We start from the raw sequence: 27,029 nt of genomic DNA, 5'->3' as shown, positions 1-27,029 counted from the left end.
TGTTGCCTTGTGTGATTATCCTCATATTTCCTTCTATTTTATTTCATGTGAAATTACACTTAAGTCTTACTATAAAAAGATTTTTACGTAGTATGAATAGTGTCCACGATTGTTATCGTTAACAGGCTGGATTGATGAGAGTTTTGTTATGATAACGATCTTGATTCATGAAAAACTCATTGCTGCGTATTTGTAAATCAAATGTGGCGATGCCGTGAGCTGCCTTTCGTGTGAAAAGTAAATTTGGTTTATCTGCGTGCAAAGTGGGGCTTGCTCTTGTGGCTCCTGTGTTGAGGCAGTGTGCCATGTCGATAAGGAAGTGTGATCTCAGCAGCTGCACCTGACTTTTGGCCCTGCGTGACTGGAGTGAAAAAGCTTTATCTGGAGACCTGGGTGTTTAGCCCCGCAAACTCCTGGGCACGACATCTGTTGCAAAGACACACACACTCCAGCTACCGGAAATTTCAAAAAGGTCACCAGGCCGAAGATGAACCTTGTTGTGCGAACTGCATGAAAGAATGAGTCATGTTTAGATAGGACACGGCTAGCGTGCAGCAGACCAGGGAGAGCCGAGGCGCGCACGCACTGCTGAGTAAATACAAAGCCAGACTTCAGCGCCTGTAAACCCCACCATCCTCTGTGCCTTTGTTATAATTTTAGTCTATTTTAGGTAAATGTTATACAAGTATCGAACTAAATACCAACAATTGATCGTATTGTAATAATGGGGTCACTTCTGAACAGACTCGGTACGTAAAACATGAGCTACTTGTTAAATATGAAATGACGAGATGAAATTGACGAACGGCAGCAGGGTATAGACGAAGCGGCCTCCGCAAGCAATACGTGCGCGGTTACTGTGAACTACCCACGTAGAAAGCTTGGAGACGTGCGTCTGTGGCTTTGTTTAGCACAACGGTTCAACATTTCTCGGAATGGAATTGGTCGCGTTTTTAACACCTCGCTTCTCAATTTGAGAAAGTCAAATGGCGGCTAAATGCAAAGGATTAGCCTAGACGGTTTGCACGCTACCGCACTTAATGTCGTGACAGTTCTTCCAGAGCCGAGGTTTAAAATAACCGCAGGCCAGCAATGAATCAGGACAGTCACGCAGCGCCTGCAGAGCAGTTAGCGGGGCGGAGCCAGGGACGGGAAAAGGGACGGATCGAGGCGGTGTCGGTGCTCAGGGTCCAGGACACTCCAACTGCTTGCACGCATCAGTGTGCGACATGGGAGTTGGTACGTGTCAATATAAGGTTGATCACATACTTGTAATTGGAAAAATCAGGCTTTTTAAAGTTACACTTACAACAACTTCTTACAAAGTTGCATAAGGAGCCCAGATCATTTGGGAAATCATATTATTAAATAAATAAGTCTAGAGGTAATGCAATAAGAAATATACTTCCATGTAGAAAGTTTTGCTGGAGCGGCGCATCTCACAGCGAAAGAACGCCATGAATTGGATTTTTCCTCACCATTCAGGGCCCGGATTTTGCGGTGTTAATGACGGTGAAACTGCATTCGCCATCATTACCACTCTGAAGCTGACCGTAACATTGGCCCAGAAATTCGGCTTCCCATGGGTGCAAGCCCCGGACTTGCACTTACCTTGCGTGCTGGCCGTTGAGCTGTGGGCCCCGTGGAATTCCGATTCTGGGCCTCCTCCAACTGCCGGCGCGCAGTGCTTGCGTATCCCAGGGGCGCAGTTAGTTCGATGCGTCCCCTGGGATCATGTGGGCCATGGAGAGTCAGGGAATGCTTCATTCATAAGTTTGACAGGAAGGGCTGTCAAACTTGTAAATACTATAAGCCCCAAAACATCACTAAATCTTCAAATAAATTTTTTTTAAATCATATTTTTTAAAGAAACTAGAAATTACATGAAATAACTATTTTAAACAATAATTTAAATTTTTGAAAAAAATAATTTTATTTTCTAACGGGGCTAAAAATAAACTTACCTTTCTTTAAAGTATTTAAAAATAATAAACCTATGGAAAAAATGTTTTAATTTTAATTAATTCACCACTTACCTTGTAAAAAGCAGGCCTTGCGACTGCTTTTTACATGTCTAACTTCTGGAGACTTACCTTCCCGGGAAAACCTGCAAAAAAAACGTAAGTTCGATGCGCACGCGCTGCCTCTCCCGCGCACGCGTTCCACCTCTGAACCCCTTCTTTCAGGGGAACGGAAGTGCCGGTTTCTCACGCATGCACAGTGCATGCAGGAAACTGGCACTTCCATTGGGCTTACGGGTGAGTACCCAGTGCGTACTCACCCGTGGAGACCCGAATTTCTGGGCCATTAGGATTTAGCGCATGTGCAGGTAAACGTGGAAATCCTGAATTTGCGGTCAGTCATTTCCTGCTCTGCCACAGGTTGTGCCGTGGAACTCTCCATAGCTGGCAGTCAATTGAAATCACTTAAACTGATGAAAACTTCCCCTTTTACAATGGAAAAGCGCTGTTAGAAACCCCCTAAAACGTTAAGCCTTGTTGAAAGAGATGTAACTGGGTTTTTAACTTTTTTTTTATTCGTTCATGGGACCTGGGCTTCGCTGGCAAGGCCAGCATTTGTTGCTCATCCCTAATTGTCCTTGAGAAGGTAGTGGTGAGCCGCCTTCTTGAACCGCTGCAGTCTGTGTGGTGAAGGTACTCCCACGGAGTTACGGAGTGTGTTCAGGATTTTGACCCAGCGATGATGAAGGAATAGCAATATATTTCCAGGTCAGGCTGGTGTGTAACTTGGAGGGGAACTTGGAGGTGGTGGTGTTCCCATGTGCCTGTTGCCCTTGTCCTTCTAGGTGGTAGAGGTCGCGGGTTTGGGAGGTGCTGCCGAAGAAACCTTGGCGAGTTGCTGCAATGCATCTTGTAGATGGTACACACTGCAGCCACGGTGCGCCGGTGGTGGAGGGCGTGAATGTTTAAGGTGGTGGATGGGGTGCCAATCAAATGGGCTGCCTTGTCCTGGATGGTGTCGAGCTTCTTGAGTGTTGTTGGAGCTGCACTCATCCAGGCAAGTGGAGAGTATTCCATCACACTCCTTACTTGTGCCTTGTAGACAGTGGAAAGGCTTTGGGGAGTCAGGAGGTGAGACTCGCCGCAGAATACCCAACCTCTGACCTGCTCTCATTGCCACAGTATTTATGTGGCTGGTCCAGTTAAGTTTCTGGTCAATGGTGACCCCCAGAATGTTGAAGATGGGGGATTCGGTGATGGTAATGCTGTTGAATGTCAAGGGGCGGTGGTTAGTCTCTCGCTTCTTGGAGATAGTCATTGCCTGGCACTTGTGTGGCATGAATGTTGCTTGCCACTTATCAGCCCAAGCCTGTTTGTCATCCAGGTCTTGCTGCATGCAGGCATGGACTGCTTCATTACCTGAGGAGTTATGAGTGGCACTGAACATTGTGCAGTCATCAGCGAACATCACCACTTCTGACATTATGATGGAGGGAAGGTACTGACTGCTGAACAACCGTTCTGGCCTGGAAAAACTAATTTTATATTTGTGGAATGTCAAATGTTTCCATCAATATGATTAAGAATTACAAATTTTTAATATAATAATTTTTTAAAGTTTGCTTATGATATTTCAGCTTCTAACATAATGATATGTGTATGTCCCAATCTTTATTTCGCTCTCTGTAAATTTTTTTTAAAGTAAATTAGAATCTGTGCACTTTACTTCCTGGCTTGTTGTCTGTGAGAATTCTTCAATGTGATTGGCTGCTTAGCCAGCTTGATGACATCACTGTTGCTGGATGCTTAGGATTCGCTTGATTTGGCGCCAGATTCAAACAAAGGTTGGGACAGTTGAAATCAATGCCTCAGAGATTGCTAGATCTTTGTGGGCTGCTTGCTTCACTGCTGACCACAAATTCTGGGCCCATATATTTTCAGCAAATTGCTGGAAAAGCGAATTGACAAGGGCATAGCAAGGTCAACAGGGCATCTGGAACCTCCTGAATGTTGGGCCCAATAGTCCATCTCCTTAACCAATGAAATTTATGGATAGAGAAAGAAATGGAGCGAATGGCAGAGAAGGAAATAGGGTGAATTAGAGTTAAATTAGATTTAGAAGGAGAAATAAAGAGAGAGAAGGAGGGTCAATTAAGAGAGAGAAAAGAGACAGAAAGTAAGAGAAAATGTAAAAAAAAACCTCTCAGAACAATTTACTACCTGCGGGAGTGATACTCCACAGTTTCCTTATTCCCTTTCTGGGCGTCCGAGGTTGAGTGGCATGCCAGGACCATCAATCATATCACTATCAAGGTCCTTATGACATGAATTACCAGCCTCAAATTGCTACAGCAAGATTAATGTGTATTAATGGCGCAAATCCAGAAATTTCATGGCATACAATGGGGAGACTCACGGCGAGATGGTAATATTTTCTGTTTTGGCGAGGCTAACAGTGGAGCAGCGCAAACCATCCAGCAATTTGTGGTGAATTGGAACTCATGGAACTCTTTGGCAACTTTTTTACGCACTAATAATGGCGGGCGCTGTGAACTCGCCATTATTTTTCCTGCAATTTCTGGGTCATTATTCTGTGGAAACCCTGAGATGCTCAGATGAAGAAATAGAAATGGGCAGCAACTCAACAGAGAAGATATTCTCAGCTTGGTAAAAGCAGCCTGCGGTATTCGAGATCAGCTGACAAATACCTGCTCGGATAACATATCCAGCTCCAGGTGAGTGCGAGTGAACTAAGCAGGACTGGTATCATCTAGGTGCTCAAACACAAATCCAAAGCTCAGTACCCATATGAGCTTGAGCCAACATGCTTGGTCTCCATGGAGCTGCTTTTACAGTGCGGAAATTATGATTACCTCATTATTTCCTTTGAGTGGGTGTAATTTTGCTTTTTTTTAAAAAAGCTGTTTTCCAGGGCACTATTATATTCTTTCAGTATTTGCATGAAAGAACCTGTATTAAATTAATCACATACAGTAAGCAGAATAGATTTTGATTTATAATTCTGTACTAAACATTGCCACATATGAAACATTCAGTGAGAGATTATAAATATGTATGAAAAGATTATGTTGTAAATTGTGGAAGATCTTTCAAGTAAATTGTTCTGAAATCTGGTTTATTATCACTGACCAAATTAATTACAGTTACCATCATTGCAGTAGGTATTATCCTAAGATGCTGATTGAACCATTTAATAGTATTTTTCCAGAAACAATCAGTATGGAACCTGCTGAATGTCTTGACCACTATTAATTTGGAGTCAAGTATCAACAACAGACACTTTTAATCAGAACAGCAAATCTGAGTTTAAATATACCCTTTTAGAGAAAGTCCCCAGGGTAATGCATAATCATAGTAACTCAAATATAACTGATATAGGCAGTTTGGATGTTAAATTACATTACAAAAACCATTAACCTACACAATAAATGTATATGTTACTAATTCACATGTTCCTGCTGTTTGGGAGATTTCAAAAGGAATTTCTTTATATGTAAATCTGAAACTTTGAACTATGAAAGGTTGGGGGAGGTTACTAGATAACTCTTATCTAGATTGTTGTCAGCCAAGCTCCTTTGAATTCCGAAATTTGGAATGAGTAGTATTACAACATATAGCATGAGATATACATGGACTAGTACTTACTCCAAACTAGCCAGACTAATGGCAGTCTTAATTCAGATAGCGCTGGGCAGTATTTTCTTCACTATATTATAAAACAATCTTGAAAACAAAATAGTGAATGAGAAATAACTGCATTTTTGAAAGTTTTGAATCCTTTGAGTATTTTACAAGGATTGTCTTGATACAGGACACCCTATTTTATATAAATGATGATTACATTACATAATGAAACATCTTATTAAATGTCCAGAAAAGAGAAAATCTTATAGTTAATTATGAAAACCATGTGATTCCTTCTTCATACTCATTAAAAAATACTAGAGAAAAACTGTCAATATTTTGTATACTATAAATGTATTTGATGGACATAGGCATTGTTCACTACAGAAAAACATAATTCATGTACAATTATATATTTACATGAACAACACCATTCTTAATACTAGTCACAATACTATTGGTTTTCCTCTCAGTCACTCTGTACCACATACAATTACTATCTGAAAGGATAAGCAGGCAGCCCGTTCCTCTGCACAAATGCCTCTGATAATGCCACTCTGTACACCTGCCTGCTAAGGACAAATGCATTTTTAATTGTCTGATTTTCAATTCTTCCTGTAGGAAAAAGCACCATCTAAGCTTGGCAACTCCGTTGACTTACCCAAGATTGGAAACTTACCACATGAGGTACTTGTGCCTTATGTTTCAAACACATATTGAGCAGCTATTAGTAAACCAAGGTTCCAATATATGTGTTCAAACAGTAATATCTTATCCCTTACCACTCTATAGTTCCAGGTAAGCCTGTGAGATATTAAGCAGATAATTAAAGTTAATCATTGCTCACACACAATCTTCTGTCAGAAACCTATATTTACATCACTGTAATTTGCTTATCCTTGTGACAGTATTTATTTAGTGAAAACTTTTTTTTTAAAGCTTGAACAAACAAATTTGCTCATTTTTCAGCAGGTTTTCAGAATTAGTACAAAGACCAAACACTAATTAAAACTTCAGAATTGAAAGTATGAAATTAGAGAATGGTAAACATGGCACAACCTACATAGTTGTTAAGTGCTGGAACTACCAGAGCAATTAGAGCTTTAGGTAAAGTTGATGTTTTAAATCTGCATAAAGGATACAAAATACAGTAACATCTATCCCTTATTATTCAGGAATTGATGAGCACTTCTTACATGATATTAAGGATTGGGATGGTTTAAAGAATATTTTTACATTTTTCATGTTTTATTATAAATAGGGTTTTATATCTCACCACAGGCCCGGTATTAAACCAACATTTATGTTGTCAGGTCTTTTGCAACTGTGGCTTAGTTAGTTATACTTTAATTTTTTTTCCCTTTTAGAAAAATAACAAAAAGTAAAGGCGTGCTGCTTCTTCCTCCAGCAGACAAGGCACCTTGACCATGTGCCAACATACGGAGCTGTGTGGCTACATGTTCCCACCCATCTGCATCCTGACCCCATTTGTCTGCCAGTATGTGATATAGTGACTGATGTATTAAACTTACTGGCTCATCTGTCATCAGACAATTGTGGAGTTAGATGTGATCAACAAGTGGAGAATATTCTCATTAAAAGGTAGAACAAATGCCAGGTAACCTGCAGTTAGGACAAAAATGTGACCATCTCGGACATTTCTTACTTATAAGAACACTGCAGTTTTGTGGTCACTAGTCAGCTAAGCGTTGACTTATCTATAAAACAATATGTTTGAAAAACATGACTTCAAAAGATAGAAGCTTTATTAAAGAATGACTTGGACTCTAGCCTTTTTTCAAGGTGGATTAATGTTCTTACATGTCAGAAATCTTTTCCCAACTGTTGTTCTTAATTTTTTTCCCTTAGGATTCATAATAATTCAGCCTTGAACAAAAGAATAACAATTATATTTGTTATGGTTTTAAACAACTTCAGTTAGCAGCCCAGCCTCTGTTTACAAACTCCATCTTTCAAATTAACTTCTCCAATTTACATTTAACCGATCGCTTAATTAAACATTGGCACTTAGGGAAATATCTATAAATACACATACTCAAACTGATATATTATTGCATTAACAAAAACTAGAGTTATGCATTTTGTATACATTAAAGCCTTTCTAGTTTATGAATAGGGAACCATAGATCATTGTTAATGAATTTATTTTAAACATACTGCAATGCAATGTTTTTTTTTAACTTCCTGTTCTCTGTTGAGTTGCTGCCCATTTCTATTTCTTCTTCTGAGTATCTGGTTCCTCACAGGGCTATCAGGCCTGAAAACTTTGAGTTCTAGTAGTCAGCAATAGAACAGTCCTAAAGGCAATCTATGCCCTTCCGGTGGGCAAAGTTCCCTGCTGGAACTGCATGCTGAGCGACACTTGTTTTTCAGTCCTAAGGTATGAATAAAACTCTGTGTTTCAGCTAAGTAATTTTAACAAAAAAAATCCACTTTCTTCTCAGGACACTCAATTTTTCCCAATTATTCTTTTTTTGGCATTTCATTAGCCTCTAATAAAAAAACATTTTTGCATTTATTTATCTGGAATTGGACTGCAAATACTGCTTCTGGCTTCCCAAAAATCTATGCTTTCTCTTTCAGCACTGTATTCTAATTACATTAAGGAATCCTAGAACTTTGCTTTTTACAACCCATACACATAAAGGATAATATTCTAACTTGGCACTCCTGTTGGGTAACCTTTCCCACTGGGAGCACATTATTGGACATTCGAGTGCATAGGGGGAGAAATTCATTATCGCCCCGTTTGGGGCGCTAAATTTTGAAAGCTGGGAAAATTAGCACCAGGCGCTAATGATTCTTGGCTTTTGCAAAATTCGGTGTTTGCGCTCCAGGAAGGAAGTAGAGCGCTAAATCAAGCACTCCATTTCCTTCCTGGAGCGCTAAAGGACGCAGGCGGGGCGGCAGTGGTGCAGCGCTGCACAATGTCCTGTGCAGCGCTGCCGCGATCTGAGACTCCTTCCCCCCCCTTAAAGGGAAAGGCCATCGCTGCAGGCTCTGCATTGGGACCGGTTAGCTGGTCCCCGACGGCAACTGCGATCCGGCCCGATCAGTCCCATGCACTCCAGCAAAGTGCCAGGCTGACGGATCGCGGCCCAGGAGAATTGAAAAAAAGCATTTTAGAAATGTTCCTACTTACCTCAGCAACCTCCACTTTAACTTCCGCCCCCGAAGCACCCGGCCTCCCGAACAACGCCCCCTGCAGCTGTTGGTGTTTTCGCCCGGCAATGTTGCAGGGGGCGGAACCGAAGTTCGGGGCGCTACCGGGGCATGGCAGTGATGTCACAATCTCCAGGCGCAGGAGATTGTGGCACAAAGTGTTACCGCCGCAAACCTCCCGGCCAAGTTAGCGGGAGTTGTTCCGCTCGCCATGCCCGATTGGTAAGTTGTTAATGCCCCATTATCGTTTCCCCGGAGATGCTAACGGGAGGCGCTAACCCACCGAATTTCTCCCCCATTGTGCGTTAAACGTCCAAGATGTGCTTCTAGCAGATGAGGTTCCCCCGAGAAGCTATAACCACATTAGGCAGCAGTTGTAGCTCTCCAAATCTTTCTATCTCTTACTGGATCAAAATTCTACCTGATTATTTGTAATAGATCAAAGCACAATAATATTTGCATTTTACAAAAATCTTTACCATCAATAAAACTGACATTTTACAAGAAACTTCACCCTTAGAAAACACATAACATTGCTATGCCAATTCTAAAATCTGAGAAGTTGAATCGAATTTTCACCGGCGTCTACCTATATCCTCCTTATGTGTATCCCTTGATCTTGTGTTATTTTAAGTCATGGAAGACAGTTTTTTCCATTCATAAGTATTGTGTTTCTATTATATCATTCCACAAATATATTAAGAAACCTTTATAAAACATAGCTAATTTAAACGTATATCTAGGGACATAAAAATAAAATAAAAATCAGGCTTTGAAAAGTCAGAGTTGAGGTAGCTCCAATCTGGTGCATGGTGATTTGCTTCCTAGTCTGCAAAACAGCAACTTTGAAAGGCAGGGTGCTCTCTGCTGCACCAGGAACTAAGCCTACCTATCCATCACCCAAGACGACAACAAGGAGAGATTCATATTCAACACTGTGTTTCGCAAAGTAAGATTGAGGAAGAAATTCACAAGGAATTAGCACCTTAAAAAGAAGGGAAAATCATGAATGAAAAATGTCTGAAAGTCCTGAAAGAGTTAAAAAGTTTCCAGCATCTGCTCTTCTCTGCCCTGGGCACCAGTCCAGTTAACTTTGTGCATAAGCACGTTCATACCCATGTAACTGTGGGCTGACATTCCTCAAAACCACTTCTTGAGGAAGATTTTAAATGAATGAGGGGCAATAATTGTGCTACCACCCTGCCCCACCCCTGCAGAATCATTGCTTTGGGTGTGCTAACTTCCTGCAGTTTGATTATGAAACATTGGTGTAGCCTAAATGTTGTCTTTTTTGATTTGATATTTGCTTGTCTCTGTTGTGCACAAGGGTGTTTCCACAGTTGCTGTCTGTATACATGCACAGTGTTCCTTGCAGCCTTCTCTGATTCACCTGCCAGAACGGATTGCAATTTGTTGCGCACAACACTGAGTTTCAGTGATAGTACTGTCATTTATTAGACCAAGCTGATTAAATCCTGGTCAAACACGTGCTCTCTTCTGTTTAATATTGGTAGGCTCAAAAAAATGGCATGCAGCCTTTTACAGCATGTAGCTTATACATATATTAGAAAGAAATTATAGTAGGTTGGAAGCTCCTATCGCCATACACATTTACACTGATGGTAATTGTGTGGGTGAGGGGAGCAGTTTTGTGAGTTCATGAACTTGCGTATTTCCTGCCCACTGAACACACATCCTTCCAGCGATGTGCATTCTTGTACAGAATATGTGTGTATTTCATCACCACCATTAATGAGTTCTACTTAAAGGGGGAGACTGCAATCTTCTTGACAGAGGTACTGATAAACCAAGGTCCCATCTGTCCCCACAGGTAGACATAAAGCATCTCATGGCGCTTTTTGAAGAAGAGCAGGGGCGTTCTCATCTGCTGTCCTAGACAACATCTATCTCTCAACCAACCAGCTGCAGCCTGGCAGCTAGAAGCCCCATCCTGCTGCACTTCTGGTGGCATAATGGCCTGCAGGAAATTTTCAGGCTCTGCTGTCTAAATGGCTGCTAGAACCATTTAAATCAGCCTTAGCTGTTGACCTTGTGCAAACAATCCACTAGACAGTCCACACTGCAGGCGGAAGCTCACATGGAATTTACAAGATATGCAAATCTCAAATATCAGAGTCAACAGCCATACAAGTGTAGCCAGGGAAACCTTCACAATGCACAATTTAGCCCTGATTGTCACAGAAGCAGGAATTTCCATGCAGTATCCCAATGGGTATCAGAGTATCAAAACTACAATAGACCCCTCTGTAATGTGTTGGGCAAAAATAATAATCATCTCTCAGAGACTGTTTTGTAGCACATTTAAAGACCATCAAATGAAATTGACACTAGTGCACTTTCTAAGCTGAATTTAATTAAAGTAATTTGAATCATGCTGTTGGATCATTAGGATGAAGTTACAGTATCTCTGGATGGAAGCAAAAATGTCATGCATAACGTATCCTGTATGTAATATGCTAGTCTAGAAATACCCAGTAATATTTTACTCTAGGGAAAAGGACACATAAAATATTTAGAACATTAAACGTAAGTAAAGTAACAGTATGCAGTGACTCTATTAGTTTAAATTTACATTACATATCTATAAACACAAAAAAAGTCCCAAAAGTTATTGGCCCGGAATTTGCAGTAAGCAGCCAAGCGAAGGCATTCGCTGCTGGCCCCGAAGTATGCTCCGCACAAGGATCTCGCAATCTCTGTGTCGAGAACTTCAGGTTTCCCGACCTACAATTCAATTCAACGGAACTTAATGGGGATCGTCTTGTTCGAAATGTTGTGACGTCAACAGGTTGTCTAAGCAACCAATCAAAAGGCAGCATTCTCACAGACAGCGAACAAGGAAGTGTGTAAGCTCTTAAAATTCTTACTTTTTAAAATAGCTAGAGAGAGCAAAACAAAGATTGGGGTTCTCACATGGGGAAAAGGAAAACCTGAAATAAAGATGGACAAACTTTTTTAAAAATTACATATTTTTGAGAAGTTTCTTTAAATTTTTATTTTTATTAAATTAGATAAATTTCACACTGCATAAAATTAAAATTAGTTTTCCAGGCCCTTAACATTTGTTTAGCAGTCAATACACAGTTAAAACCCCAGTTACACCGAATCAGTTTGGGTCTAACTTTTAGTGGGAAATTTAACAGTGTGTTTACTGAGGAAGAGCCGAAGCTTTTGTCAGTTTCAATGAGTTACGACATTTCACTGATTGCCGGCTCTGTGGGGGGCACAGCACAGCCAGTTTCGGAGATGTCATTGACAGACCGCAACTTCAGGATTTCCACAGGCGCCTGCGCGTGCCTCAAATCCGAGTCGCAGTCAGTTTCAAAGGCGGAATGATGGCGAACGCTGCCAGTTTGCCGTCATCCCAACCGCAAATTCTGGACCATTATACAAATGAACATGTGACACCACAAGGCAGCTTTTAAAGACTCATTAAAAATGGCTCTTTTTAAAAACAAATCTACTTCCATGTTTCAGGATTATATTTTTTATGCCTGTTCCAAAAACATTGGATAATGTTCATTAAATGCAATAATATGCACAACTAAACAAGGCACCACAGCAACACCACATGCCATTATCAAGCAATACTGCACCTTCTTGGAAGCGAGCATGCAAACCCGAAAAAAGGAATGATTTAGATGTTGAATGTGTTCCAGTTTAATAATACTTTCATAAAATGAAATATCTAGCAAGAGATTTCATTGCTTTGATTTGTGCAGCTTGGTCAGTGAGGAATAATTTTTGCATTGCTTGGTTACTCCTTATAAAAAAGATTTAAAATTTGACCTTTGCATTTGGATTTCCCTTAAAGATAAGTTTGGTGGTGCATTATTAAGTAAGTCACCTGGGAGCTAGCAGCCTGTACCTACATTGCTCAATTGCACCTTCAGACACGTTAACAGGGAGTGGCATTGATTGACGTCTGTAAAGCCTGAGAGCTAGAACATAACAGAGGAGGATGTTGATGAGCTGGCCATTGTATTTTTAATAAAACTACTAATGTACAACATATAAGGTACACATTTTCTGATGCATGCTTCTGGCATGGAACTTTGCCTGCCAGGAGTGTGTATTTGTAAAATCAGCCCTATGTTATACATGAAATCAGCATACATGAAGTACCAACTGGAATTATGTATGTCATTCAGACCCAAACAAAACAACCACCCAGCAAATCTCTATTGCCAGCCAGATTTGGGTGAGTGCAGCCCAGGAAATTGAAAGGCTAGCACTTCTGCCCAATCACTACTGAAAATGTGCTCCACCAAATGCTCTACCCAGGCTGTGTGCCTGTGTCTAATGTGTGACAGCCCAAATAATCATGCATCCAGCATGCTAACAAGGTCATGCTTTGTTTTTCTGTTGTTACAAGGCCCACCCAGTGGAGACTCCTCCAATGAAAACCAGGCATTAAAAGGCTAGATTGGGGTTACAGCAAGTAATTCTTTATTTAAAGTCTATATTTGGAGAGAAAGTGATTGGTAACTCTATCAATTTTTGTAACAAGAAGAGAAAAGTACATTTCATTGTGTTATAAAGTTTATTGTTCATTCATTTGTCTTATGTAAATAAGCCCATTTGTTGGTCCAAAGTCTAGTCTTGATCTGATAAGGGTGCATACTCAGTCTGCTTTTTGAAGAAAGGAGAATTACATGACTACACATGACACATTCCAGCAGCCGATATACTGAGTAAGGGCTCTCTATTATGACCCGTGGGTCTCGTTAGCATTGACTAGATATTGGACAGAAAAAGGTATACTTTGGATTATAGGGGAAACAAGCTCCAATTACAGGAGTGGCTGGTGACACTGAACCAAAAAAACCTAGTGTAAAAATCCCCAAAAAGTGACAGTAACATATGGAAGCATATTTCACACTTGTACCCAATTGGCTCAAATATATTCAGATAAAGGAACAAATCACAAAAAATCTTCATTAACTGAACAATCGGATTTCATGAACCATTACTGAACAAAAAGGAACAAACAAGCAGCATGCAGGTGGGAAATACACCAATGAATCAGCAAACTATCAATAAGCAACCGGTAAAGGATGCCTGGTGGCTCAGTTTATTTTTTTAAAGTAACAAATTAAGGTGAAGGGCCAATAGCCAAAGGCGTAAGAATTGTAAGGGTTTTCTGCGGGCGGAGGGTCTCCAAAAGTGGAACTATCCACCCGCAGAGGCCCTTCTCCAGGGCAGCCGGAGGATCTGTCAAGAGCATTCTTGACAGATCGGAAATACCAGTTTTCAGCGCATGCGCTGTGCATGCCTGAAACTGGCACGTCCGATGTCCCTATGGGTGGGTACACAGCACGTACACACCCGTAGGGATCGGAATATCTGGGCCATTAGTCTGTTATGGGTTCCCTAGATCAGCAGGTTGCCTAAATTGATGACACAGAAAGATTCCCATCATGTCAGAAAAAGAGTTGTACAGAGAGCTGAATTATGAGGTCAGAACACAAAAACAGGCCTTCGAGTGGGCATAGCTAGGCCTGATAAGGGATGCAGCAAGGAGCTGTAGGATAAACAAGCTGTCTACAAGAGGGCAATAAGACCTTTCGAACAGAGATAAGGAGGAAAATGACCTCATGAGGCTGGGAGGGGGCTGTCAGAGGTACCCTCTCCCTTGTAATTGGACAATGGGATGGGTAAAAATGCTTGACACCAGGTATCCACCAGCCCATCAAAATAAGGTATAAAAACAGGCGACGGAGAGAGGAAAACAGGCAATTAGGAGCGAAGGCTTCCCCGATGTGGCTACAGCCTAACACCTTGGTCAGGTTTAGCCTCTGAGGTGGATAAATGCTCGCTGATGGCCAAACACTTCCAACAGTTTGAGGGACGACCCAACGGAAGTGACTGCTGCCACAGACTGCAGGAATCCACCCAATCCGAGACCACTGTACTGCCTCACCATCCATCCGGTCGTTTTGTTCCATTCCAGGGCTGTAGATCGCCCTCATCCGTCATGGGTTGTATGTCTACTGTATCTATTTCAATCACCTGTAGTAGTATCTGATTATGCTTGAACTGTAGCTCTCTAATAAAAAGCCTTACAACGCCTAAGACCCTTTGGGTAATCTGTGTGTGACTGTGATCCAACTCTTACAGTGGTGTCAGAAGTGGGATCACAGAGTTGGGAGTTGTAAGGTTCTGGTTGTGGGGACCAGAGGGACTTAGTCGCATGTGATCATCGCTTAAGGCTATGTAGGGAACTCCCTGAAAGAGGCGAGAGAGAGAGAGTGAGTTAAAGGTAAAACAAGAAATACAATGACATTGGCATATCACTGGGAACAGTTGATAGATAGCCTGAAGGAGGTGAAGCATAAAGTGCAGGGGAGAGAGTTGGAGATAGAGAAGGGAAAAAAATCTAAGTTGCAGGTTAACCAATCTGAAAACTCAGCAAAGGAAGGAAAAAAACAAAGATTTGGAAAGCCAGGAAAAGCTGCTGAGATGATGATTTAAAAGAAGGGAAATAAAAGAGAAACGTAAAATTTTACCGAATGGAAGCATCTGTGCCGAGACAAATAAAACATACGTTTTGCTAAGTGAAAGGAACCTTAAAAAATGCTGGAATTTCAGTTTGTGTTAAAGTGTGGAAATTTTCCTGACTATGAATGTTTAAGAAGTTGCAGTATTCCTTTTGTCTGAAAGTCTTAGGGGGAGAAATTTGGTTGTTAGCGCCACTGATTAATGCCTAAAGAGGCCGAGAAGTAGGGTGCTAGCCAATTTCCGGGCGGACGCAAGGCGCCTAGTGCCTCGCCCCATATTGAGCATGCATTTAGCGCCGGCGCTAAATCTTAGCGCCCGCTCATGGGTGCAGGCTGATTATGATGTCATTTGAGTGTGCAACGCCTTTTGGGCGCCCCGGACCGGAAATTCAGCGGCGCCCCCCTCCGTAGCGCCTGGTGCTAATAGTGACAGCTTACCTGGACCTTACCAACTCACTCTCGGGCTAGAGGAGCATTATTTAAAGGGGACTGGTGTGGTTTAAAAGCGGCAGCCATTTTTGGAGCACAACTTCCTTGAGAGCTACAACGAGTTGCTGAGCTGCACACTGAGAGCCATTTGACCACTGAGCCAGCGCAGGCAGACGATCTTCAGCCTTCTGACCATCACCTTGCTGTCGGTGAGTCTTGACAACGGGGAACCTTCCTGTGGGCACTTATTATGGGGGCTGCATTGGAGGGGAACATCCTGCTGCTGAATCATCTGGAAAGGGCACTGAGACACTGGGAGAGGGGGGCGGGCATGGCCAGACGGAGGAGGGCTAACAGACGTCGCCACAGCAGATCTTATGCTGGCAGGGTTTTCCGACAGCAGTTTTCCTACATGAACATGCCGGAGAAGCAGTGTGTCAGAAGGCTGCGATTTAGAAAGGAGGTGGTGACTGAGCTGTGCCAGCTGCTTCAGCCAGATCTGCAGCCTCAGATAAGGTGCAGGACATGTCTGTCGGTGGCTGAGAAGATGCCTGCTGGCCTGAACTTCTACGCGAGCGGCTCTTCTCAGGCATAATGCGTCAGAGGCTGATCAGAAGTAGCTTCTAGGCCCCTCTCACGGAATGCTTGCTGCCATTCCAAGAACAGGAATGGAACCGGTCTGATACCCCCAAGCCTGTGAAGGGCAAGATGCATGTAAATAGAAGGCATGGCCATTGTAAATGAAGAAAGTGTTTCATTAAACAAAATGTGGTTCCTTCAAACATGAGAAAGCTATGGCAACAGAAAGCAAAACGAATACACTGACACATAACTGCCTCTCACACCCGGGAGACTGTCCAAAACATAAATCACATTCCGACCATCTTCCTTGGCCTTGATTCCACTGCGCCAACCAAAGCATCCAATGCCCCATCAGTGAGGCGTTCCGCCCTCTGCCTCACCCTTTCCATGTCTTGCTAGGCTGGTGTGCCACAGGTAGGCTCCCACCGCTTTGAAGGCCTACAAGGCAGTGAGTGTGTCTGGTGATGCCAATTGACCTGCCCCTTTAAGAGCTGGCCGGTGCCAGTGTGTCTCAGGGAAAGTGATTATTGACAGCACCCTCGCTGCACCCCGCCGCGGCGAAATTGGGTTGCACCACCGGGTTAGCGCCTTAAGAGTAGCATGCAGCACCTGATTTAGCGCCGTAATCGCCTTTAGGGGCGCTGCAGCCCAATATCGCGCTAGGTGGCGCTAAACTTTGCGCATCGCCAGGACCAGCGCCCCAAACGCGGCTATACCGAATTTCTAGGCCTTAGTGTCTGTTATGTTTGTTTAAGCTCCACCCACTTCTCTGTGCTAAAAGCTGTTTAACCTTTTTGTCTTGTCTTGGATTTTGGAAGTTTTAAGAATGTGCAAATAAGATTGTGCACCCAGAATTGGAAAAAAAGACTTTGAACTACAATTTAAGTTAAGCTGGTGTGGAAAAACTGAGAAAAACAAAAAGTTTGTTCAACAAAAGATTAAGTTTCAGTCTAAGATTTAACCCTGGCGTTGCGGTTGGTATCGTGAATTTTCCAAAGCAATTTGATTTGTTTAGTTTAAATGTGAAAACTAATTTTTTTCCAGTTGTATTCAATATTTTTACAGTCATTTGAAAACACATCTGACAAAAGAACAAAGAGACATATGTTACTTTTTTTTTTCTGTTCTGAATCATGTTTAGTTAATAAGAATATTTGCTCTGCCACCTTATAAACTTGCAAAGGACTTAACCCTTTCCGCTGGCAGCTATTTTTTAAAAAAAATTGGTTCACCAAACAACTTTGATCTATATTTTCTATCTTTAATATTGTATTGGACAGTAAAGTTTCTCTAGGCGCTCATGAATGAGATAGAATCTGGTATTAATGGGAATTTTCATCCTAGTGAAAGTCAAGAAAGTGTAGTTATGAATAGTAAATTGATAGCTTTCTCTTGGAGACATTTGTGTCCCTGCCTATAATGAACTTTTTAAGGAAACTGAATTTGATAGTCTGGCCACTACCCTAGACATCGGGGGCATGCGGTGGAAGCTGAGCAAAGATCTCCAGATGACTGCAATCTTTTGATAGGATCACCTGAAAGCCCGAGAATGGCTTGTATCGGATGGCACTTGTGGCATGATATTGAGATACCGATATGAGTGTGCAAATGTGATTTGTTACGTGTGAAGCAATTACCATCCGAAAATGCATGGTGAATTTGCACTGAAGAACTGGTCTCAGACATGCTCAGTTACTTGACAACAGTACGACATGAAATGGTTAATGTGGCTCAGGAGAGTGAGACAACTTTTAAAGCATTGACACATACTCCATTGAGAAACTATCTAATTAATGAAACAATCAGAATAGAGTTAAACACACTGGTACCTGTTAGAGGGATTGAAATTGAAGTTGAAGCGGAGAGTTACATGGAATTTGGATTGGGGCAATTGAGGGCTAAGGAGAAATCATGTTTAGCAAGAATTACCCACAAGATGGATACGAGTAAAAGAGATCTGGAGAATCTTTTAAGTCCATGACTTGTTGATTAGATGTTAAACTGTAATGTCGCCTGAAATGATTGTAAGACTGAATTTAACTGTGGCTAATAATTGTTTTGTAGATAACAGAGCGTGGGAAAAACCAGTACAAATCCAGTATGAGGTGGTTTTGGTGGTGCCTCCTGTGTCATTACTACCACAACTACCATGCTTTATGGGTCTAACAGGACCTGTCCCATCAACCAACACATTTTACTCAATATCAAAACCTATGCTCAAGTGAAACTGACAGTAAATGAGATACTTAAGTATGAGCTGCACAATTATGTGGCACAATTCAGGTAATATATTCCCCTGTTGTCTAAGGGTTTTAATGTGAAAGGTGCTATACAAATGCAATTATTATTTATTATTAAACAGGGCATAATGGTTAGATCTTATGCATAAAGCTTAGTCACCTAAACAGCATTAAGCCACTGTATGCAAGCATCTCAGAAAAGCAAGCAGTCTATCCTCATACTTTAGAGATAAATGCAGGGAAAAGGATAATATTATAACAAACAATCAGGCAGATCCGAAGAACAAGCAATGGTAGTGGTAGAATTTAGAGAGAGCTAATATGTATTGAAACTAGAACAGAAGAGCTAATCTGGATTGGTATCTACTGATGTGACAAATGTTGGCATCACAATTGTGCTTAAAAAAAGCTTTTCAAGAGGTTACAGACATAATCAACCTTGTAAGATGGCCTTAAGATATCAAAATATTAAAGAAAATGAACTTTCCTCTTCTATCCACATTGTTCGTGTGCAAGGGTGCACTGTACTGTATACTGGAAGATAAGAAATGTTACGTTTATCATGGATAAACAGGACAGGTAAAATAAATGAGTAATGTGAGCAAATGTATTTGTTACCCTACTTATGCCAGAGCGATATTACCATAATTTGAACTCCAGTGTAATGCAAACCTCTTCTCCTGGTATCTACCTAGGAATGAAACCTCGTGCTTTGGCTATGATTTCCATACAATATGGTAATAGTATTAGTGCAGTGTAAACAGGTACCTAATCCATGATTACCTGTCCTTGTTTTAGCAGGAAGAAATAAATAAATGGGCATTTATACAGCACCTTTCATGACTTCAAGATGTCCTAAAGCACTTTGCAACTAATGAAGTAATTTTAAAGTGCTGTAATGTAGGGAAATGCAGCAGCCAATTTGCGCACAGCAAGGTTCCACAAACAGCAATGAGGTAAATGACCAAGTAATCTGCTTTTGTGGTGTTAATTGAGGGATAAATGTTGGCTACTTGAGAAACTCCCCTGCTCCTCTTCGAATGAAAGGAAATAAAATGGGTGGAAATAATTTTTCATATGAAGAAGTTGTAATTATTGTGTACGGCATATAAATTCTCATTGGTTGGAGCTCACCCTTTTTGCCAGCTTCAACATGGCAACTGTATTATTCATTAACTACTGATAATTATGCTTATCATCAAGACACCTCTAATAGTGCTAATTAATCTGTAATATTAAGTTGCTTCCTTCTGTAATGTTGTAAGTGTGAGGCAATATAGAATCCAGGAACATAATTCAATTCCGCCAAGGGAACTTATTCCACAAAGAATATTAACATTAACTGATGCTGTTTATATATGTTGACTATATGTGACTCCAGAGCCACAGGAATGTGGGTGACTGTTAGCTGCCCTCTGAAGTGGCCTAGCAAGCCATTCAGTTGTACCAAACCGCTAAAAAGTATACTAAGAATAAAACTGAACGAACCACCCGTCATCGACCTAGGTACCAGACATGACAAAGGCATACCCAGCTCAGTTGACCTTGCAAAGTCCTCCTCTTTAACAGCTGGGGACCTGTGTCAAAATTGGGAGAGCTGTCCCAGAGACTAGTCAAGCAACAGCCTGACATAGTCATACTCACAGAATCATACCAATGCCCCAGACTCCTCCATCACCATCCCTGGGTATGTCCTATCCCACCGGCAGGGAGTGGGGTGGCCATGGGAGTCCTCAACATTGACTCCGGTCCCCTGAAGTCTCATGGCATCAGGTCAAACATGGGCTAGGAAACCTCCTGTTGATTACCATCTACCGCCCTCCATCAGCCGATGAATCAGTACTCCTCCATGTTGAACACTACTTGGAAGAAGCACTGAGGGTATTAAGGGCACAGAACATACTTTCGGTGGAGGACTTCAATATCCATCACCAAGAGTGGCTCCATAGCACCACTACTGACTGAGCTGGCTGAATCTTGAAGAACATAGCTGCCATACTGGGCCTGCGGCAGGTAGTGAGAGAACCAACACGAGGGAAAAACCTACTTGGCCTCGTCCTCACCAATCCAGCTATCGCAGATGCATCTGTCCATGACAGTATTGGTAGCAGTGACCACTGCACAGTCCTTGTGGAGAGGAAGTCCCGTCTTCACACTGAAGACACCCTCCATCGTGTTGTGTGGCACTACCACTGTGCTAAATGGGATAGAACAAATCTAGCAGCTCAAAACTGCATCCACGAGGCGCAGTGGGACATCAGCAACAGCAGAATTGTATTTCACCATAATCTGTAACTTCATGGCCCAGCATATCCCTCACTCTCCCATTACCATCAAGCCAGGGGACCAACCCTTGTTCAATGAGGAGTGCAGAAGAGCATGCCAGGAGCAGCACCAGGCATACCTAAAACTGAAGTGCCAACCTGGTGAAGCTACAACACAGGACTACATACATACTAAACAGAGGAAACAGCATGCTACAGGCAGAGCTAAGCGATCCCACAACCAATGGATCAGATCAAAGTCCTGCTATATCCAGTCGTGAATGGTGGTGGACAATTAAACAACTAATGGTAGGAGGAGGCTCCATGAACATCCCCATCCTCGATGATGGCGGAGCCCAACACAATGAGTGCTAAAGACAAGGCTGAAGCGTTTGCAACCATCTTCAGCCAGAAGTGTCATGTGGATGATCCATCTCGGCCTCCTCCTGAGGTTCCCACCATCACAGAAGCCAGTCTTCAGCCAATTCGATTCACTCCCCGTGATATCAAGAAATGGGTGAGCATACTGGATACAGCAAAGGCTATGGACCCTGAAAACATCCCCACTGCCGTGCTGAAGACTTGTCCAGAACTGGCCACACCTCTAGCCAAGCTGTACAGCTACAACACTGGCATCTACCCGACAATGTGGAAAATTGCCCTGTCCATAAAAAGCAGGACAAATCCAATCTGGCCAATTACCACCTCATCAGTCTACGCTCAATCATCAGCAAAGTGATGGAAGGTGTCATCGACAGTGCTATCAAGCAGCACTTGCTCACCAATAACCTGCTCACCAATGCTCCATTTGTGTTCCGCCAGGACCAGTCAGCTCCAGACCTCGTTACAGCCTTGGTCCAAACATGTTCCAAAAACCACAGGGAACCTTGGATGTCAGGGGATATACGAGAATGGATTAGGAAAAAAAGGAGGGCTTTTGGCAGATACAAAAGGCTAAAGACGGAGGGAGCCCTAGAGGAGTACAAAAAGTGCAGGGGGATACTTAAAAAAGAAATTAGGAGATCAAGGAGGGGCCATGAAATAACACTGGCGAGCAAAATAAAGGAAAATCCTAAGATGTTTTATAAGTATATTAAGGGTAAGAGGATAACTAGGGAAAAAATAGGGCCCATTAGGGACAAAAGTGGCAATCAGTGTGGGGAGCCGGAAGATGTAGGAGGGGTTCTAAATGAATTTTTGGCATCTGTTTTCACTATGGAGAAGGACGATGTAGACATAGAAATAGGGCGGGGGGACTGTGATATGCTCGAACATATTAACATCGAGAGGGAGGAGGTATTGGCGGTTTTAGCTGGCCTAAAAATGGATAAATCCCCAGGCCCGGATGAAATGTATCCCAGGCTGCTGTGTGAGGCAAAGGAAGAGATTGCGGGGGCTCTAACACATATATTCAGGACCTCTCTGGCCACAGGGGATGTGCCAGAGGACTGGAGAACCGCTAATGTAGTACCATTATTCAAGAAGGGAAGTAGGGAAAAACCGGGGAACTACAGGCCAGTGAGCCTAACATCAGTGGTAGGAAAATTATTGGAAAAAATTCTGAGGGACAAAATTAGTCTCCACTTGGCGAGACAAGGATTAATCAGGAATAGTCAACATGGCTTTGTCAAGGGAAGATCATGTCTGACTAATTTGATTGAATTTTTTGAGGGGGTGACTAGGTGTGTGGATGAGGGTAACGCAGTGGATGTGGTATACATGGATTTCAGTAAGGCCTTTGATAAAGTCCCGCACAGGAGACTGGTCAAGAAGGTAAGAGCCCATGGAATCCAGGGTGCCTTGGCACATTGGATACAAAACTGGCTTAGTGACAGAAGGCAGAGGGTGATGGTCGAAGGTTGTTTTTGTGACTGGAAGCCTGTGGCCAGTGGGGTACCACAGGGATCGGTGCTGGGTCCCTTGCTGTTTGTGGTCTACATTAATGACTTGGATATGAATGTAAAAGGTATGATCAGTAAGTTCGCGGATGATACAAAAATTGGTAGGGTGGTAATAGCGAGGAGGGTAGCCTCAGTCTGCAGGACGATATAGATGGGTTGGTCAGATGGGCGGAACAGTGGCAAATGGAATTTAACCCGGAAAAGTGCGAGGTGATGCACTTTGGGGGGACTAACAAGGCAAGGGAATACACAATGAATGGTAAGACCCTAGGCAAGACGGAGGGGCAGAGGGATCTGGGTGTGCAAGTACACAGATCACTGAAGGCGGCGGAACAGGTGGAAAAAAAGGCATATGGGATACTTGCCTTCATTTGCCGAGGCATAGAATATAAGAGCAAGGAGGTTATGATGGAGCTGTATAAAACACTGGTTAGGCCACAGCTGGAATACTGTGTGCAGTTCTGGTCGCCACACTACAGGAAGGATGTGATCGCTTTGGAGAGGGTGCAGAGGAGATTCACCAGGATGTTACCAGGGCTGGAGCGCTTCAGCTATGAAGAAAGACTGGGCAGATTGGGTTTGTTTTCCTTGGAGCAGAGGAGGCTGAGGGGGGACATGATTGAGGTGTACAAAATTATGAGGGGCATAGATAGGATGGATACTGAGGAGCTTTTTCCCTTAGTAGAAGGGTCAATAACTAGGGGGCATAGATTCAAGGTAAAGGGCGGGATGTTTAGAGGGGATTTGAGAAAGAACTTTTTCACCCAGAGGGTGGTTGGAGTCTGGAACTCACTGCCTGAAAGGGTTGTGGAGGCAGGAACCCTCACAACATTTAAGAAGCATTTGGATGAGCACTTGAAATGCCATAACATACAAGGCTACGGACCAAATGCTGGAATATGGGATTAGATTAGACAGGGCTTGATGGCCGGCACGGACACGATGGGCCGAAGGGCCTCTATCCATGCTGTATAACTCTATGACTCTATGACTCTATGTACAAAAGAGCTGAATTCCAGAGGTGAGGTGAGAGTGATTGCCCTTGACATCAAGGTAGCATTTGACTGAGTGTGGCATCAAGGAGCCCTAGTAAAATTGAAGTCAATGGGAATCAAGGGGAAAACTCTCCACTAGCTGGAGTCATACCTAGCACAAAGGAAGATGGTTGTGGTTGTTGGAGGCCAATCATCTCAGCCCCAGGACATCACTGCATGAGTTCCTCAGGGTGGTGTCCTAGACCCAACCATCTTCAGCTGCTTCATCCATGACCTTCCCTCTATCATAAGGTCAGAAGTGGGGATGTCCGCTGATGATTATACAGTGTTCAGTTCCATTCGCAACTCCTCAGGTAATGAAGCGGTCCGTGCCTGCATGCAGCAAGACCTGGACAACATTCAGCCTTGGGCTGATAAGTGGCAAGTAACATTTACACCACACAAGTGCTAGGCAATGACTATCTCCAACAAGTGAGAGTTTAACCACCGCCCGTTGACATTCAATGGCATTACCATCGCCGAATTCCCCACCATCAGCATCCTGGGAGTCACCATTGACCAGAAACTTAACTGTACCATTTACAAGATGCACTGCAGCAACTCGTCAAGGCTTCTTCGACAGCACCTCCCAAACAACAACAACAACTTGTATTTATATAGTGCCTATAATGTAGTAAAACACCCCAAGGCGCTTCACAGGAGTGTTAAAAGACAAAAAATATGACAGCAAGCCACATAAGGAGAAATTAGAGCAGATGACCAAATACATGGTGAAAGAGGTAAGTTTTAAGAAGCGTCTTAAAGGAGGAAAGAGAGGTAGAGAGGCGGAGAGGCTTAGGGAGGGAAATTCAGAGCTTAGGGCCGAGGCAACAGAAGGCATGGCCACCAATGGTTGAGCGATTATAATCAGGGATGCTCAAGAGGGCAGAATTAGAGGAGCGCAGATATCTTGGGGGGGTTGTGGGGCTGGAGGTGATTACAGAGATAAGGAGGAGCGCGGCCATGGAGGGATTTGAAAACAAGGATGAGAATTTTGAAATCGAGACATTGCTTAACTGCGAGCCAGTGTAGGTCAGCGAGCACAGAGGGAATGGGTGAATGGGACTTAGTGCGCATTAGGACACGGGCAGCCGAGTTTTGGATGATCTCAAGTTTACGTAGGGTAGAACGTGGGAAGCCAGCCAGGAGTGCATTGTAATAGCCAAGTCTAGAGGTAACAAAGGCATGGATGAGGGTTTCAGCAGCAGATGAGCTGAGGCAAGGGCGGAGACGGGCGAACACACGACCTCGACAACCTAAACGAACAAGGACAGCAGGCGCATGGGAACACCATTACCTCCAATTTCCCCTCCAAGTCACACACCATTCTACTTTGGAATTGAATTGATGGCAAGAGTATAGAAATGGGGGATGGAAAACAATGGTTTTCAACTTCCTGACATTCAGTTATAGGAAATTATGCTCATCCATGGCTTAATGCCAGAACAGAGGAAGTGGAGTCATAGAGTCATAACAGCAAAGAAAGATGCCATTCGGCCCATCGAGTCCGTGCCGGCTCTCTGCAGAGCAATCGAGTCAGTCCCATTCCCCCACTCTATCCCCGTAGCCCTGCAAGTTTATTTCCCTGAAGCACCTATCCAGTCTCCCCTTGAAAACATTGAATGTCTCCGCTTCCACCACTTCTGTCGGCAGCGAGTTCCAGGTCCTCACCACTCACTACGTAAAAAAGTTTTCCCTCACATCCCCCCTGTATCTCTTGCCCAAAACCTTAAATCTGTGTCCCCTAGTCCTTGTACCATCAGCTAGTGGGAACAGCCTTTCCCCATCTAGCCTATCCAAACCCGTCATAATCTTGAACACCTCTATCAAATCACTCTTCAACCTCCTTTGCTCTAATGAAAACAAATCCAGCTTCTCCAACCTGTCCTTGTAGCTAAGATACCCCATCCCCGGAACCATTCTGGTAAATCTCCCCTGCACCCTCTCAAGGGCCTTCACATCCTTCCTAAAGTGTGGTGACCAGAACTGGATGCAATACTCCAGTTGTGGCCTAACCAGCGCTTTATAAAGATTCAGCATAACTTGTCTACTATTATACTCAATGCCTCTATTTATGAAACCCAAGATCCCATATGCTTTTTTAACCACTCTCTCAATATGTCCTGCCACCTTCAGGGACCTATTCACATTAACTCCCAGGTCCCTCTGTCCTTGTACACTCTTTAAAACCGTGCCATTAACTGTATATTGCCTCTCCCTATTCCTTCTGCCAAAATGCATCACCTCACACTTCTCTGTTTTAAATTCCATCTGCCACTTGTCTGCCCATTTTGCTAGCCTTTCTATATCCTGTTGCAGTCGATTGGTATCATCCTCACTGTTTGCCACACCCCTAAGTTTGGTGTCATCGGCAAATTTAGAAATTCTACTTTGTATTCCAATATCCAGGTCATTTATGTATATCAAAAGAAGCAGTGGCCCCAGCATTGACCCTTGGGGAACACCACTGTCTACCATCCTCCAGTCTGAAAAACAGCCATTTACCTTAAGCCAATTCTTTATCCAAGCTGCCACTGACTCACCTATTCCATGAGCCTCAATTTTGTTCACTAGCCTTCTACGTGGTACTTGGTCAAACGCCTTCCTAAAATCTATGTAGACAACATCCACTGCATTCCCTTCATCGATCCTCCGTTACTTCATCAAAAAATTCAATTAGATTAGCCAAACACGATCTGCCTTTTACAAATCCGTATTGGCTCTCCTTAATTAGCTTAAACCTCTTCAAGTGCCCGTTAATTTTTTGCTTGATTATTGATTCTAAATCTTTACCCACCACTGATGTTAAACTGACTGGCCTATAGTTACTAGGATTGTCCTTACACCCTTTCTTGAACAATGGTGTCACATTTGCCACTTTCCAATCCTCAGGCACCTCCCCTGCATCTAGGGATGATTGGAAAATTATGGCAAGCCCTTCCGCTATCTCCTCTTAACTTTATCCTTATACAGGCTTACATATTGTTCCCATATGAATAAAGCCCTGGTCACCCATGCCCTCATTATGAATGAATGCATTGACATCCTGGCACAAGTTATATTCGTTCCTACTGGCCCAAGGTTCCCTACTCAGCTGTACATTTCATCACTTGACTGACTCAAACTGCCATCATAGTAGTGTAAACCTTATAACCAAGTCCCACCTGGACCTCTCCCCTACTCTTCAGGTACCTTCTCTTTCTTTGAGGAACTCAGTGTCTTACATCCATCCCATCTCTTGCTCAAATTTCTTGTAATATACCACCCTC

The 27,029-nt window shown here is 42.9% G+C and overlaps 1 long non-coding RNA gene across 4 annotated transcripts; it reads left to right on the top strand.

Annotated features, from left to right (window-relative positions):
- The first annotated feature begins 308 nt into the window (after positions 1–308).
- LOC147115784 (uncharacterized) lies at positions 309–10,322 on the top strand. 4 transcript variants are annotated; one of them, XR_015078683.1, is made up of 4 exons: positions 309–749; positions 3,346–4,696; positions 6,228–6,293; positions 6,974–10,322. It is a non-coding gene; the product is annotated as an uncharacterized LOC147115784 (long non-coding RNA). The 4 variants fall into 4 exon arrangements; XR_015078684.1 differs by lacking the exon at positions 3,346–4,696 and having other exon boundaries at positions 326–670; positions 6,974–10,319; XR_015078682.1 differs by lacking the exon at positions 3,346–4,696 and having other exon boundaries at positions 351–749; positions 6,974–10,318.
- The last annotated feature ends 16,707 nt before the right edge of the window (positions 10,323–27,029 follow it).

This window comes from Somniosus microcephalus, chromosome 6 (genome assembly GCF_052327205.1).
Source record: "Somniosus microcephalus isolate GS21.2 chromosome 6, FLI_Smic_1.0, whole genome shotgun sequence".
NCBI lineage: Eukaryota > Metazoa > Chordata > Chondrichthyes > Squaliformes > Somniosidae > Somniosus > Somniosus microcephalus.
This window is presented reverse-complemented; position numbering and strand designations above follow the sequence as displayed.